The sequence below is a fragment of the Miniopterus natalensis genome, chromosome 6, assembly GCF_054644295.1.
Source record: "Miniopterus natalensis isolate mMinNat1 chromosome 6, mMinNat1.hap1, whole genome shotgun sequence".
In the NCBI taxonomy this organism is placed as follows: domain Eukaryota; kingdom Metazoa; phylum Chordata; class Mammalia; order Chiroptera; family Miniopteridae; genus Miniopterus; species Miniopterus natalensis.
Window position 1 is genome coordinate 48183682 of NC_142086.1, and position 16706 is coordinate 48200387.

Consider the following 16706-nt stretch of genomic DNA (forward strand, 5'->3'; position numbering starts at 1 on the left):
ACAAATGACCTCACCATCTACCTAAAAATAAATGGTTTGGGCTTAAACCGAAAATCTAGATTCATCCTTCATTCTTCATTTTCTCATATCTCCAAAGCAAGATCTTTAGTTCCATCATCACGAGATACACTGAATTTGTCCATTTCACTCTCCATTGCTACCGTTCTCTTCCAAGCCACTATCATCCATTCGAACAACCCATTTAGGTCTGTCCACAGCCACCCTGGCTCCATGACAATCCCTTTTCCCATATATCATCCCAAGGCCCTATACGATCAGGTTCCAACCCACCCTACAATGGGTTTCTCCTTCAAGTAAGACCTGAAATGTTACATGACCCTGTTGAATCCCTTCAGTAACTGAATCTGCCATTTTCCTATTCATTCATCCATGTTTATTGTCATGCCTCCTTCATCAAAATGCACATTCTATCAGGGCAGACTGCCTTATTCTCTGCTAGATTCCCAATATGCCATTGAATTGGTTTCCAAGGGCTGCCATAACAAAGTACCACAAAGTAAGTGGCTTAAAACCATGGAAGGTTATTCTTTTACAGTTCTGGAGGCTGAACATCCAAAATCAAAGTATTGGTAAAGCCATGCTCCCTCCAAAGCCCCTAGAGATGGATCTTTCCTTGTCTCTTCTAGCTTCCTGTAGCCCCAGGCCTTCCTTGGCTCTAGCAGCATAACTCCAATCTCAGTCTCCATCTTCACATGGTAGTCTTCCCTCTGGGTCAGGGTCTAGGTCTCTTCTTCTGATAAGCACACAAACTGTATTGGAGTATGATAGGGCTCACCCTACTCCAATATGACCTCATCTTAACTTGATTATATTTGCAAAGAGCCTATTTCCAAATAAGGTCACATTCACAGATACCAGGGGTTAAGGCTTTGGCATCTTTTCTTGGGGGAAGGGAACACAATTCAACTTATATCATGTTGGCATAGTAGACATTCAAAAATATTTGGGGTATAAATGAATATTTTCAACTAGAGTCAGTAGACTACAGTGAGCTGACTTCCAGAGCAGCAAATACAAGGGCCCTGGAGCTGAACCTGCAAGTAGAAGGGAGCCTGTAACTGGACCAAGCCAAAGCAACTCCTTGAAAAGAGAACATTCAGATAAACCAGTTACTTGGTATTACACAATTTTTTTTAAATCTTAAAACTGGATTTAAATTTTTCTCCACTGATTTCCGTAAGCTGGCCAAGAAGGCAGCCTGCACTTTGTAAATGCTTCTACATCTATCTTGTATTCGACTCCTCACAGCGGGGCGGGCATGGTATTGGGCGAAGAGGCGGAGGCTCCGAGGGAAAATGTGGCTTGCCCAGGAAAGAGCAGGGCTGGGGTGGACACCCAGCCCCGTCGGACTCCTTGGCCAGTACCCCAGAAGGCAGCAACTGTGTTGGCCTCACAGGCCCTGGTCAAGGCCCATCAGACAAAGTGTTCTCATGGAGCTGCATGTAAACACTTGAGAGTAAGGGTGAGAACAAAGTGGGAGAAACTTCCTTTAGCTTTGAAAGAATCTAACTAGCCAGGACTTGGATATTCAGATATGAGACTGACTCTGTACATCAATTCCATTAAAAAAAAAAAAAAAAGACTCTAGAGGAACATCTTTTGAGATCATAGCTCCAAAGTATTTTAGAGCTGGAAGAACTGTGTTAGGTCCTGGGAAGAGCGCTTGTCCTCAAGAAGAATACAATCTCAGAAGTGGGATTAAACTCCAAGTGTCTCTAAGACAAAGTAGAGCATCTTAAGAATGTCACCAAAGTTTCTAGAAGTAAGTATTTTAAGCTATGACCCTTAAGGAAAGTTTCATGGGGGAGGGAAGATTGTTGTGACCTAAGTCTGGAGGGAAAACATGCAAGTTTTACAGGCAGAAATACATTCTGAGAAGAGGGTGAAGCTTGAGGACAGGAGACCAAACAGGACAGGGTGTGTTAGTAATATGGGAACAGTGGTGGAAATGGCCAAGAGGTGAGTTGGGACAAACAGCTCATTCTGCATGAGGGCCCTTCAGGGGCAATACCACTGGATCGGGTTCCAGCCCCTGCTCAGGCACTGACTCCCTGAGGGACCTCCCTCTGGGCCTCTGGGCCTGTTTCCTCATCTATAAATAAGAGGGTTTTCCAAATATGCTGAGTGAGGCTTCAGGTTCTACAAAGATGCTGCTTGGGTAGGCTTTCATGTTGAGCTGCCTGGTGAGACTTTATTGTAAGAATGGCTTTTATGCTTGAAAAACGTTTAAAAGCCACGAGTCTCAGTAAATGAGTTCCCTCCGACTGTATAATTCTATTTCTTTCTGCTGCAGGCTGAGTGTTCCTCTGGTTTGTGATTCAAATGAAGTATGACTCATTTAGGATTTACCAGGTCCCTCTGAATTGTCTATGGCTGTATTAAGTCATTTGACCTGTTTCTAGCAGAAAACCCATTTTTATTTATATCCTTAGGAGAAAGGAGCCTGGTCGGCTAAAAGAATCTTAGGAAGCAAGTCAGCAGATCTGGCTGGTTCCATGCTGTAATAATAAATACCGTTCATAAATGAGTATAAAATAAAAGAATAAATATTTGTTAACTAAATGCTAACTAGCTACACCATCTGAACAAGTCTCCCTGCCTCTCTGACACTTGCTTTGCCTGCCAGGCCTGCCTCAGAGCCCTTTTAGGAAGATCAAGTGAGAGAATATATGCTTGAAAGCTCTTAACAAACTGTCAAGTGCTCCACAAGTGTAATGTACCGGGTGGGGCTGGGGGAGTAAGGGTTTGAGACAGCAGCTCTCCTTGGCAACTGTGGAGGGGCGATTTGACTCTGAAACCTCAGGAAGTGACTGATTTTCTCAGACAAGCCTTTCTCAGCTTGTAAACAAAAATACGTTAAAAACGGAAAAATAAATACCTGTGCTGCCCATTTTAGATGTTTCATCTCACTCCAAGTCTTCTCAGCTATGAAGTAACTGAAACTAAGAAGTCAAGATAAGCCCCTGGAAAGACAGAGGCGGAAGGTCTTGTCTGGCTTCCAAGGATATTTAACAGTTCTTTGCATTATTTGTGAGCTCAAGATGGGGCTATTAAGTTATTTTTGAGTTCCTAATCAAAGCCACATCATTAGGCAAATGAATTAATAGGCACATTTTATGTGTCAGTTTGAGGAAGCACTAATTTTTTCATCAAACATATTCACTGACAATTCATCTATTTACCAAAACTTCACCAATGACACCTGTCCCTCTTTAGCCCAAACCACGATCCCCACAAGTTTCTTTGACCTTGCATTGCAAGAGCTATTTCGCGGATGAGTCAAATATGCTGGTTTTCTCAATGAAGGAATTGAAACATCAGGGACTGCAGTTCTACCTGGGCTGTCAGACTGGAAGGCCAGAAAGAATGCCTTCACCCAGGCACAGTCCATGGCTCTCCGTCTCATGGAACCTACATTTTTTGGCCTGGCTGAAGGTCTCTCCAGTCTGGCCCTATTCTGGCTCTAGTAAGGTTTACTGCCAAAAGTCTTAAGCTAGGGAGAGGAGACAGACCTCAATTCTTGTCTGCCTCTGCTCCTATAGCAAATGAGCTTTAGCATGTCCCTTCTATTATCTATGCCCCAGTTTCCCCACTGGTCCAAGAAGTAGGTTGAACTAGTCCAGTCTAGGAAGCTCCACTAATTCTTGGGAGTGGGAAGCTAACTCTGGGTAGAGGGAAACTGAGAAGACAGAGCAGCTCCGCTTTTAGCAGGTTGACACATTCTGAGAAGGTTTCCTTTGAGAAGAATTCCACTACTTAAAAAAAAAAGCTTGAAAAACACTGGCCTTCCCCTTCACCCCATGACTCTGAGGCTGTTCCAACAACCTTCCCTCCACCCCTGCAAGAACCCCTACGTATTCTTGCTGCAGTGACTTTACTCAAAACCCCCATCCTGCCTGCACCCTGGGGGTCTCACTCCAGGTTCTCCTTAAGCTCCAGCCCTGGGTCCTGCCTGGCCATAGACACCAGCCTAAGTTGATACCCCAGACTTAGCACCTCTAACTGGGGAGTTGGGATGAAGGCAGTCTTGGCTCCTCTGATGTTGTTTACATCACAGACCAGGGGACCATCACCCACAGGGGCCCTGCTGTGGAACAGCAAATGCCTGAAGATATCAGTGACACTTTCTGGGCAAGAGTATAGCCAAGCTGACCTGCTGAGAGCATTGCCTAGAGCTGGCAATGCTGAGAGGCTGACTGATGAGCAGCTCCCAGGTGGCCAGCAGGCCTCCTGAGGGAGGCCTGTGGAGTGAGGTCCAGCTCTGCCACTGCTACCTGTGTGACCTTGGGCAAGTTCCCTCTCCCTCCCTCCCTCCCTCCCTCCCTCCCTCCCTCCCTCCTTCCTTTCACAACCATTTACTGAGCATCTTCTATGGGCAAGCCCTCTGCTAAGCTTTGAGGCTTCAAAAACATAGTCCCAATCCTAGAGAACCTTATAATCTAATTGCAGAAGCAGAAACATGAACCAATAACTATAATATTTTCCTCCCTGAGCCTTGGTTTCCTCATCTGTAAAATTCAGGGGTTCTAGCCCTGATACTCTGTGATCCTCTCAATTCAGGAGCTACTTTGTGATATTCTCATCACATTAGCCCATCTGTTCCCACCAGTTTGGTGGTGATAGGCCACACTCGGCGGGTAATCCACAGGGAAGGGTTAGTCATAAATGGTGACTTGAATTGTATTGAAGGCAGTCTTCAGTGTGGCTTGTTGTAGCCAACAGATTGCTGTGGTCTGGTTCTTGCTCTCCAAATTGCCATTCTCTCAGCTACTTCAGCCAGCAAACTACCCTAAAACTGCCAAAGATCATTTCCAGCATATCCGGGGCATCCAAGAGAGATCCTATGGAAGACAGGTTATACTGTCCAGTGTCTGAGCCAGCACCAAACTTAAGCTCCCTCTGATTATTGGTCCAGGTTAGCTGCAAGCCCACCAGGTCCACATCCTTCCCTTCCTTGGCTAGGGACTGAGGAATATGTCTGGGTGAGTAGGAGGCTATCAGGTGGAAACTGTATCAGGATTTCTGAGAGCCCTGTATTAGGTGGTCCAGGGAAGTGCTTAGCTAATATCTTTCTGGCTGGTGGTAAACCTCAGATGTTAGCTGGAGAATTTTTCTTTCACACCCATCTCTCTCTCTCGCACACACCGACCATCCTCTCTCTTCACTGTGTCTCAAGTTGAAGCCCAGTGAAAGGCAAAGAAGACACCCAGGTTATTGGACAGACCCAGGATGTCTTCACAATCTAACAGAGGGCTTCAGCCTGGGGTGAGAGCCAGTGGTATAATGAGCTTCTCTTAGGAACAAGTGTCATTCTACCAGTTCTATGTTTATGCATCAGTCTTGGTCACTTGTCTTTTCTTTTTCTCCACTTGTCTCTCCTTGTTATCTTCTAGAATTTGGTTTTCAAGGTTCTTGCCTTACATCTGCAATACCGCGGAGGAAGTGGTCCTAGCCAGTCCTAGCTCCCATGAGCTAGGAGTTCTAATTCTCGGGCCAAGGAGGGCACACCTTTCAGGTACACAGAAATGCAGGGGCTGCCAGAGCACCTCCATTGGATCATTCAGCTGGGGTATCAGGCTAGAGGCAGGGACACAGCCAGGTATGCTTCAGGGCAGTAGTGGAGCTATCCAAATTCTTGTGATGAAAATTGGTTCTAGAGACTTCCACTACTAAATGTACAGTGTGGCTACTACCCATTCTGTCCAAAAGGGAGCCATATCAGCTTCTTCCCTGGGAGCTCCCAGAGATAAGAGGGCACATGGAAGCTGGTGGGACAGGGTTACCCTTACCCCACACGCCAACTAAGTATCAGCCCTGGTCACAGAGTTGAGGAAATCTCCAGGAGAGGCTTCAGGGTGTCACTGCTGACCTGATGATATCAAAGCATCCAGCTTGGCCAGTGGAATATGTCAGGATTGTATTTGTTTGGCTTTACTTTTAGCTTTGGAAGCTACTCTCATCTTCAACTGCACTGTTGTTTTGCAGGATGGGCTTTGAGCAATATCTTGCAGTTTCTTCCTGAAATTGCTGAGTGAACACTGAGGCTAATAACGAAGTGTGCCCAGACACTCGGAGATGCTGCATGGGTCACAGCTGCCGCGACAATGACTCACGGAGGAAGCCCAGGCCTGCCTGGGAAGCAGGAAGGGCAGCATTTAGGAACTGATGGTCCTGAGCTATGACAGGCAGAAGCAGATGGGATGACACAGGGACATTGTGTCATTCTGGGGGTGACCTGGACATTGCCAAAAGCAGATAAAACTGTCAGGGGGAACACTGTTTTCTCACCTGGTGGGTTTTGCAAATCCTTTTCTTTTGCCATTTTCTTAAAAGAAACCTTTTCTGAATTCTAACTGAATTCTAACTATTAGCGCAGGGCAGAATAGTTAGGCTGTAGCTAAGCTTTCTTTTAAAAATAGGGCACATTACATAATTATTGAATTATCAAGCTTTTGTCAACATCAGCAGCATCATTATCAAAATAAGATCCAGGTGTTCAGCTGAGCAGATCTTTGCACAAAGCAATTTAAAGGAATAAACACACTTCCTTCTATTCTTTGGGAATTTAGCTGAGAAGCAAAAAACAAAACCGATGTGGATGAAAATGTTAAAAGACATGCAGACGTGCACCATGTACACAAAATCTGAGCACATGCGTCATGAAGGAATGAAAGGGGAGGGAGCCTAAACCTCTGTCAGACCTGTATTCATCCGACGGTGATTAGTTTGGGCTGGTGGAGAGGGAAGAGTAGATTTTAAGGGTCATTTCAAACTCTTTTAAGTCAAAATGACCCAGATTCAGAGCCCTTGAGGACAGAGACCACATTTTGTTTGTTTGAATCCTCACAGTCCAAAACAGGGCTCAGCACTTAGGCTATAGTTTGATCAAAGAACTATTATCTTATTATTACAATCTCTGTTGTGAAGCTCCCTGTGTCACCTACTATCCCGCCAGGTGAGGCTGTCCTAATGAGGAATGATGCTCACAGGCATCTTCAACTTATGTCAGGGGGACACATGTCACTGTTCTGGAAGCCCTTTCCCCCAGAATTCTTTAAGCTGGGGTAAGTATTTATGAACCCCATTTATTAGGAGATCACAATTGCCAATACATTGAAATCGATGCCATAAAAAATTAGTGTTCTGATCAATTAATTAAATAAATGTACAGGGCAGAATAAGTTTTTATATCCATCTATCCTCAGTCCTTTCAGGCTACTATGATAAAATACCAAAGTCTAGATGGCTTATAAACAGCAGATGTCTGTTGCTCGCAGTTCTGGAGGCTGGAAGTCCAAGGTTAGGGTGCCAGCATGGTCTGCGGATGTGCACATGGCTGAAGGGGCTAGGAGTTCTGTCGGATCTCTTTTATAAGGCACTAATCCCATTTGTGAGGGCTTCACCCTCATGACTGAAGCATCTCCCATCTACTAATACATAGCCTTTGGGGGTTAGAATTTCAACATATGAATTTAGGGGAGAGGGACACAAACATTCAGGCCATAACAGACCCCACTCCACTCTGCTCCCTTTTCCTAAGGCCTGACGAACCAAAGCTAGGCCAACTCAAGGGGAGGGAAAGCAGAGATCTCATAAGCACATAAATACACAGGAGATCTGCTAAAGAGAATAGCTTGGCCAAAAGCAAGCTCATCTCATCTTACAGAACCCAATGACCTGTTTCTCCCACCAGCCCTCAGCCCCACCCCCAGTCCCTGCCCAGGCAGAGCAGACCCCTAGGTGACCAAATGCCCGCCCTGTCTTGGAGGCTGAGGGCACAAGGCAGGACCTGGGAGTGGGAACAGTGGGTTGAGTCTGAAGGGGCAGGATTTGGGGTAGGGGTGCTGAAAGGAGAGAGGGCTAAATGTGAGGGACTCTCTGGCCTAGCTTGAAGGACCTAAGACTGGGGAAGGCCCAGGGATCTCTGACTGGAGTACAAGAGCCACTTTGACTCCCAATCTCACAGCCTCTGACTGGTTTGGAAGATACAACTCACACTTGAAGAGCTGTTTTGTACATTCTTCTGGACTCCATGGTACAAGGATAGGCTAAGAATAAAGTTGTATAAGAAACTGAAAACTGCTCTTCCCATTCACTCTTTGGGGAGAAGCTCTGGGCTTGTTTTATGTGCATTTTTTCCCTTTCTCCCTTAAAATAAAAAGAATCCTATCGCCATCAGTTTTCTAAAGTTGGTATTCAACTAGCTTCTACTTTTTTTGTGTCTGATGGAGGCCAGTCAGTCACAGGGCCCTCACCACACAAACACGATGGAGCTTTCTAAGTGGACATTTGTGGAGCCCTGGGTGCTGGCTGGGTAGGAGGAGTCAGAGAAATGCACAGCATCCCAGGCATCAGCCTCTTCTCTGTCCCTGGCACAGCACCTCCCCCCCCTCCCCCCACTTCAGTCTTCTCTATTTGGAGCTAAAGGTGCCTCATCACTGCTGGTGGAGATTTACCCTGTTGGCCCACATGGAGAGAAGAGAAGAGGCTCAGGTTGGAAGGAATGCCTAATAAGTCATCATGCAGAAGGAAAAAGCAGAATTTGAGCAGCTGCCTCTGCTGGTCAGGATCAAAGGAAAGGTGTTTCAGGACCCATGAGTTAGGTAGACAGAAAAAGAGAACCCATGACCAGTGGAGACAACACTCCAAGAAGTTCTGCTTCCTGCACCCTGGAGCAGGCTCCAGGCTACCTGGAGGGGCCTGGGCTGGAAAAAACTTACCTGAGACACAGTCCAACAACTTCTAAGGAGAGGTGGGATGAGGGCCAGGGAAGCTAATGATAAGCAGTTCCTTTTGCAAACCTGGGATAAGCCACTAACCTGGAATGGGGTGGGGATAGGGGGGCTACATGAGATCAACTTGGCTAGTGAATTGCACTTTACAAAGCATGGTCACAACCATCGTGCCACAGAATAGGACAAGTCTTAGGAAGCTGTGTCATCATCGCATCGCATCTATTTTACAGATGAGGAAACTGAGAGGTGTGCCAGCACTTGCCCACAGGGGTGTTGCTCAAAGGGGAGAGGACCAGTGGCTGGTGCATGAGATGATTTAGTGCTACAGGCGGAACATACTCCAGTGGGCATGCATCTGTTGTATTGAGTCTTTAAAAATATAAATAAACCATCAAACCTGAGATTTCAAGGATACTGTTGCTTAGAAGGAGGCTATATTTCAAAAGTGAGTTTACTTAAAGTTAGCTTGAATAAAGTATTAAATAAATAATATTACACATGGTACTTGGTTTTGATACCAAAAAACATGATACAAGAAACATCAGGTGGGAAACCAAGTACTGATGGTGATGAAGATGATGACAGCTACCTGTTTTATAACACTATGTGCCAAAGCCTTTACAAATATTGAATCACTTACACTCACGACAGCTCCATGGGGTCGGTACAATTATCATCCTCATTTTACATAGAGGTTGGAGGAGACTGCAAGGCGCAGGGTAGAGGACCGCTTCCAGGTGTTCAGATCGGGAGCGAGGCTCCAGCCATGAAAGCACTTGGCTAGGGCCGGAGAACCAGGGGTTGAGACAGCCTGCTGGGGTGGGGAGGGGTGTGTGCCCTCCCCACTTGCGATGCAGAACTATAGGAGACTGGATTTCATAACAGCACTGCTTCCAGATGCAAATGAAGACAAGCCAGTGACAGCAGACAGCAGGTGATTTCATTACCAGCTCCAGGTTGTCCTGTTTTCTGCATTGAGCAGTGGCTGTGTCGCATAGTTGATGTGAAGGCCTCAGGCAGAATCCCAGATAACTCAGTTGCAAGCTGGCCTTCCCGCCTGCCTATAAACTCTTCCAGATGATTCTGGCTTGATTTATCAGACAGGTAGTCTCTGCATTAGAGAAGGGGACCTACGTCTGGAAAATGCCTGGAGAGAGTAAAGGAGAGAAGCTCTGAGTTCAAAGGCCCGCAGGATCAGCTTATCAGTGTGGACTGGGAGAGAGGAAAGCAGAAGCTCGTAGGTCACAGGAATCCCTCAGCTGAGAGCATAAAAAACAGCTGTGCCTCTTACTTTCACATGGTGCTTAAAAATCTTCCAGCACATCCTCCAGCTCAGCCTAGTGCTTAAGGGCAAAAGTTTTGGAAACTCAGACTCACCTCTCATTAGCCAGGTGGCCTTGCCTCTGGCCACTTAACCTCAGTTTCTCCATCTGCAAAGTGAGAATAATGAAAGTGCTTCTCCCAGAGGGTACTGTGAGCATTAAATGAGCCAGTCTCTGCAGAGGACCTGTGTTGAGTGCTCAGTCATGATAGTTGTCTTGCTACAATTATCATCCCCCAGGATGGGGTGCAGGCTCTCACCTCTCTGAGGAGAGCCGGCTGGGATTTAAAATCTGGGCTGATCTACCAAAACAAAGTAAATTTTAGAAATGCTTATTTTGATATAGTTAATGCCCCCAAGATAATACAAAAAAGGCACATGGGCAAGTATACTAATTTAGTGGGACATTTTAGCGAAAGTTGAGAAATCAAAGAGGTCAGGAAAGAGCCAAAGTTGAATTCATGATCTCTCCTCACTGTGTTCCCTAGCTCAGTTAATAGAACTTTAAGTATCTGGGCTGGGGTGAGGGGGTTCAAAAAATGACACCCCTTTTCCATTTCCACGTCTGAACCATGGTTTGGGGCGCGTTGAACTGGTTATACTACTCTGAGCTGACCCTGCCTCCCAAGCTGCAGGCTTCTACCACAGGGGCCGAGCTGACCCCATTAAGCTCAATGCACGGTGAGAGAGCCAACTGGATCACACCTGCAGGGAACGGTGACCAGAAAACGCAGAAGGCTCCGCGCCACACTAGCCCAGTTCCTCCTCCTTAATGCCCCAGCCACATAAGGAGCCAGGGAGACAGAGCTCAGGAGCGATTGCTCTCATAGGAGCCCCTCCGCCTGGAGACATGAGGAGCGAGGAGTGATGTTCCCGACACCGCGCACCGGGCGGCACAGGCGGAAAACCTCAGGCTCACCTTAGACACACAGTCCCCCTCCCCCTTCCCTCCCCATACTCTGTTCATCACCAAGTCCCGTCAATTTAACTTCCAAACTATAACTTAAACCTGTCCTCTCTTCCATCCTATGGTCACTGCTTGGTAGCTAAAGACACTGTAACTGTCACCTGGATCTCACATCCCCCCCCCATCCACTTTAGCTGTCTCCAATCTCTTTTCCACACTGCAGGCCTCAACTACTTACTTTTCAAAAAAAAGTTCCCTGTTGCTCTTTGGTAAAAACTAAAACCCATAATGTGAGGCCAATGCTCTGCTGGTCTAACCCATACCTTGGGCAACATGACTTTCCCCCTCACAGTAGGAATTCCAACCCTGCTTTCTTTGACTCCTGGGAGCAGACAAGCTTCATTCGGCTTCAGAATCTTTTCCTATGCTGTTCCCTCTGCCTAGGATGCCCTCCCTCCCTCCCTCCCTCCCTCCCTCCCTCCCTCCCTCCCTCCCTCCCTCCCTTCCTTCCTTCCTTCCTTCCTTCCTTCCTTCCTTCCTTCCTTCCTTCCTTCCTTCCTTCCTCTTCTCCTGGCTAACTCTTGTTCATTCTTTACATCTTAGCTCAAGTGTTACCTTTCCAGGAAAGTATCTGCTTTAGTAAGGAGAGCAGGTCCCCTTACCAAAGCATTCAAGGTTTTTGTGAGCTCTTCCTTTATTGCCTTTATCACATTGTATTTACCACAAGATATTGTATGATTTTTATTAATACCTGTGTTCCCCACTATACTCTAAGGCCCATGAAGACAGGGCATCCTTTCTCTCAGCACCCAGCACTGTAACTGGCATGTAGTAGATGCCCAGGAAATATTTTCTGATTGGTTGGATGAGGGAGAAAATTGGTCAGAGAAAAGGATGCTATTCTAGTGGACGGTTTTAGAGATCAAATGCCCTTCTTCTGGGGAAGTGGGGCAGCTTGAGGACACATGGGATAGGGAGTTAGTGTATGAGTCGGCATGAGAGGCACAAGGGCTGGTCTAGAATCAGAGGCAAGAAGCTAACAGATCCACTGGCTGTACATAGAAAACATGAGTATAGCATCATGAGGGATAAATAGGGTAGAGCAAAGGAGATGAGATTCCTGGTAGGACCCTTCTCAGGTGGGAAGCACACAGGATTTGAAACTCGGCTAGAAGAATAGAAAATGCAGGTATTGGCAACAACCAGAGCAAAAATCAACAATATTTTTCTGGAGTGTAGACTCTTACAGATTGCTGCATCTGTAGGTGAGTGGAGAATGTGATTTTGTGGAATGCATAGCATCTAAATCCCCTCTTTAGTTTTGGAGAATCCCCATGGCAAGAGTCTTTCTAGGAGGCAGCGAGCTTTGTTCCCACCTGTTTCCCAAGCCTGGTTCTCTAGCCTTCCTAGTGAGTTTCAATGCTTCCCAACATCCATTGAATAAATTCTTTTTCTGCTTACATCAACCAGAATTAGTTTCTGTTGTTTTCAGCCAAGAACCATAACTGGTAGAGTCTAGAGCCAAGAGGGCAGTGATATCTGGCTTCTCTGTATAGACAAGCATTTGGATACCAAGCAGGCAGACACTCCAGGAGTGGCAGGACTGCTTTGGCATCCTGGAAGCTAGTGGCTCCTCAGGAGCAGGGAGGGAAGATGGCCATTTTGAGCCAGATGTAGTCTTTGGATAGAGTCAGAGTTCCCACAAATCTGTGAGTAGAGGACACATCAGACAAATCATCCTATTGTCAGGATACACCTGTGGGATGGGTCACTGAATACACCCCAGACTGGCGGCCTGGGAAACACCTTGATAGGTGGAGGCCCAGAGAACCCACAGTTGGCTCATGGCCTCGAGGAAATGCAAAAATCCTGCCCCTCCTGGGCTTTCTCGGACTTGTACTTTTCCTGAAAAGGCTGCACTCTGCTAATCTGTTCAAGATATTTTCCACTTTTAGGACGCTGGGTCCACTATAAAGAGCTAAACATGGGAGGACATAGCAACGAGTCAGAGAGCACCTACCACGCTTCCTGCTGCCTTGAATAATAGGATGTCAGAGCGGGATAGGCCCTTGGGCCATCTAGTCTTATGCTCTCAGATGTCAGGGGGCCTCAGAATGACCCAGGGAACTAGTTAATGATGTGGGTTCCCACAGATTTCCCCAACCCCAATGCTGGTCCACTAGACCTAGGTGAAGCTCCGTGATCAACGGTTTGTACAAACCTTCCTAGGCGGTCCTAATATGAGATGTTTGAAAATAGTGATTCTAGTCCTTTATCCCATCATACAGCAGAAAAATCTGAGACCCAAAAAGAAATGTCCTCCTGACCAGAGCCCACCAGAGAACCAGTGGTTGAGCCCCAGCCTCCTGACTCCCACTCCCCTGGGCTGGCCAGGGCTAGGAGAGGGCATGGAGAGAATTTCTTTCCCAAGTCAGGTGCGTTACTTTTGTCCCCTAACAGGTCCCTCCCTTTCTGGTTGTAAGAGGAGCAGCTTGTCAAGGGGAAATGCCAGAAATCAGGATGGATATCCTGGTCTTATCTTTGCTAGAGAGGCTGCTGCGGCCTTAGCTGAGTAGGAAACCTCATAGCAAAGCCAGGATTGGTACAGCAACGCCCTCCGCCCAACACAGTAGCAGCTGGGTTCCAGGTCTGGGTCTTCCAATGTCATGTGTGACTCTGGGCAAGTCATCCCTCTCCTTCGGTCTCTGTTCTGTCCAGTTTATAACACAGGGATAAGGCTGCTATCTGCTCTGCCTACCTCCCAGGCCTCTGGTGTGACTGTGCTTTGTAAACCCCAAGTGCTGCCCAAGTGGGAGGGATTACAGACACCAGAGATGTGACTAGAATACTGATTTCCACTCAGGGCCCCTTGAGGACGTTCTGGGCCTGTCTTGGAACATACAGAGGAAGCTAAGAAACTGCCGGTGATGCTATGGGAGATTCTCAGAGCCTTAAGGGCTGGCTGGAAGAGCCCTTCTGCTCACACAGCACTCCTGTGCCAGGGAACTTGCCATGGAAGAGAGCCCTTCTTATTGCCAGTGTGTGTGTGTGTGTGTGTGTTGGGTGTGGGGAGTCAACAGGATCAGGGTCCTCTTACCTGTGGCCTGGGCCTGCCAGGACCCTCTTTTCAACTCTTAAAGTGCCCTGGCTCTGGAGCTCCAGGAAATGTTCAGTGGACCCCAGGGGACCAAGAGAAGTCACACCCCACACTTTCTTGCCTTGGCCTGTTTTGACTGTTAGAGCAGGTTCAAGAGGGTGGCTTAGCTCAGCCAGAGTGTATCTTTCCTTCTCACCACATCACATGTCCCAGAAACATTCCCCTAGCTGGCAGGAGTCCTGATTCACCCAAAGTTATCAGAGGATGCCAGGATTCTTGCACCACTCTGCCAAACACTTGCTCAATCCCCCCATCTCTTTGAGCCTGGTTTCTCATTTGTAAAAGGGAGGAAATCATCCTTTCCCTCCCCCCATTACAGATTTGCTGTGTCCAGTGAGAGCACGTTGATCACTGTTATCACTATCTTGTAAGAGAAGAAGACAGAGGCTGCCTGGACCAGGAGGGACGGGTGGGCACAGAAAGACCTTTAGCTCCAGGAGGCGGGAAAGCTCTGCAGAATCATTTCATTCCTGTCCTTCCTTGGGGCTGTCCCAGGGCAGCAGGTCCTTTGCATTACGATGCCCCTCAATCCTTGTGCTGTACTCAGCCTGGCCACCCAGAGAAGAAGACATGTCAGACTCAGGGACCTCATGGTAACTAAGCCTAAAGGAAAGTCTTGAGTCAGAGACCTAACAGACAATTTCTCCACAAAGGTGTGAGGTCGTCTAGGCCAGTGGTTTTCAATTTTTTTATTTTTATTTTTTAGCAGTACACTTTCTTCACAAGATCTTAAAGCAAACCCCTTATTAGCTACTTCTGAAGAACTGCTGAGCTTCTAGAAAGGGTAAAGATTTACTGTGCAGATAGGGAGCATGAAGCTCAAGAGGCTGGAATGTGACCAAAGCTACACAATAAACCAGTGGTTAAAACAGACTTTTAAAAACCACCTTCAATGCAGGTCTCTAACCCTCAGTGCAGGTGTCTCCAGCTTGGTGAGGCATCAAAGAGAAATGGTAAGTTCCTTCATTTCCAGGCTATTCACACACCCTTCGGAAGAAGGCTCAGAGGGGACCTGGGAAAATCAATGGGGGCAACACATTGACACTGCTGTAATAAACAACTCTTACTGGAGAACAGGGGGCTGTTGTCTCCTTTGAAAACAAGAATGTTTGGCAGGATGTTTCTAAGTGCTGAGTTCCTTGCTGAAATAAAGCAGAAGCAGGCCCTAAAAACTGGACAAAAGAAATTCCTTCCAGCTGCCTTGGCTCTGCCTGCTCCGTTGCTCCTCAGAGAGCTGGCAGCCAGGCTTCGCTGGTGGCCAAGATAAGACTGACCTCACCACAGGAGGAGCCCAGATGTCTTCCACCAACAGTCACAGGGCACTTCATGAGCCATGAGCCAGAGAGTGACTTTTGGTGGGATTCTGGGGTGGGGAGTGGGCAGAGTCGACCCACAATCCCTCCACTTGTTAATAGGGGAGAGGAGAACAGGGACTGAAGGCCAGGCACCGGGTGTTACTGCGAAGAGATTTTAAAGGCTTGACCAAGGTCCCAAAGAGGTGGGGGAGGGGACCGGCCTCTACTGTCCACCCGAGCAGCCCAGCAGAGGAGGGAGGAATGCGCTCCAGCTGCTCAGCCGGGAGACGGGGAGGACGCTGCTTACGAAGTGTTGAAGTGTCCGGCGGAGACCGTGGACTCCACCGGGATGTGCCGTCTCCTGTGCCCCGTAAGTCCCCACTGCCCGCATCTCTGGAGCTGCTGAGGGGACAAGCCAGGCGTTTGGTGGGGGAAGGGGAGGGCCAGGCGGCTGTGCGCTGCTGGGGGTCTGCCTGAAGGGTGCTGCTGCCTCCATGCCTCTGATCTGAGGCGTAGGTGTTGCCATAAAGCCGTTCTTTCTGAAAAGAACTGAAGTCGAGCCCAAGGCCCCTGGGCCTCAGCTCTGCAGGTGGAGATTTTGCTCACCTAGAAAACCGACGGGCCATTTTGGAGGGTGAATCATGGTGCAGGAGAACTCACAGACGGGTTCTTATCAAACCCTTCATCCCACTCTAGCTAGATAGGGCAGGGCACCAGTCCTCTCAGTTCCCTGCCTTCCAAGCCCCAGCCACTCCTGGCCAAGAGAGAGCCTGGGAATGTTCCAACTGGAGGGGCCCTTAGAGACCAGAGAGTTTTGTGGCTTTCACAGGGGTCTAGAACTAAGGAGACGCCTCCAGGGTAGTGCAGGAGGGCCGAGTGGTGAGAGCTTAGACTAACACCCCTCCATTCCACTCAACACCTCCGCTTTGATCTTTACTGCCTTGAGACTCTGCATGAGATGTCATTTAATCAAGAGACTGATGCTAAACACAAGCTTGAGGTCCTCTTTCAAGTTTATTGTTCTCATGTTCACTTTGTAGTGCATGACCTTGGGCAGTTTAAGAACCTCTGTGTCTCAGGTTCTCCATCTGTAAAAGGAGAGTAATAGTACTGTCTTCACAGGGTTGTCATGAGGATTAAGTGAATTAGTGTATGTAATGCACTTAGAACATGTGCTGAGTCACAGTAAAAAATGTGTGTTCAGGGTGGTTGTTATTGTTATCATTACTATTATTTTAAGATGAGGAGCATGAGGCCCAGAGAGAAGGGA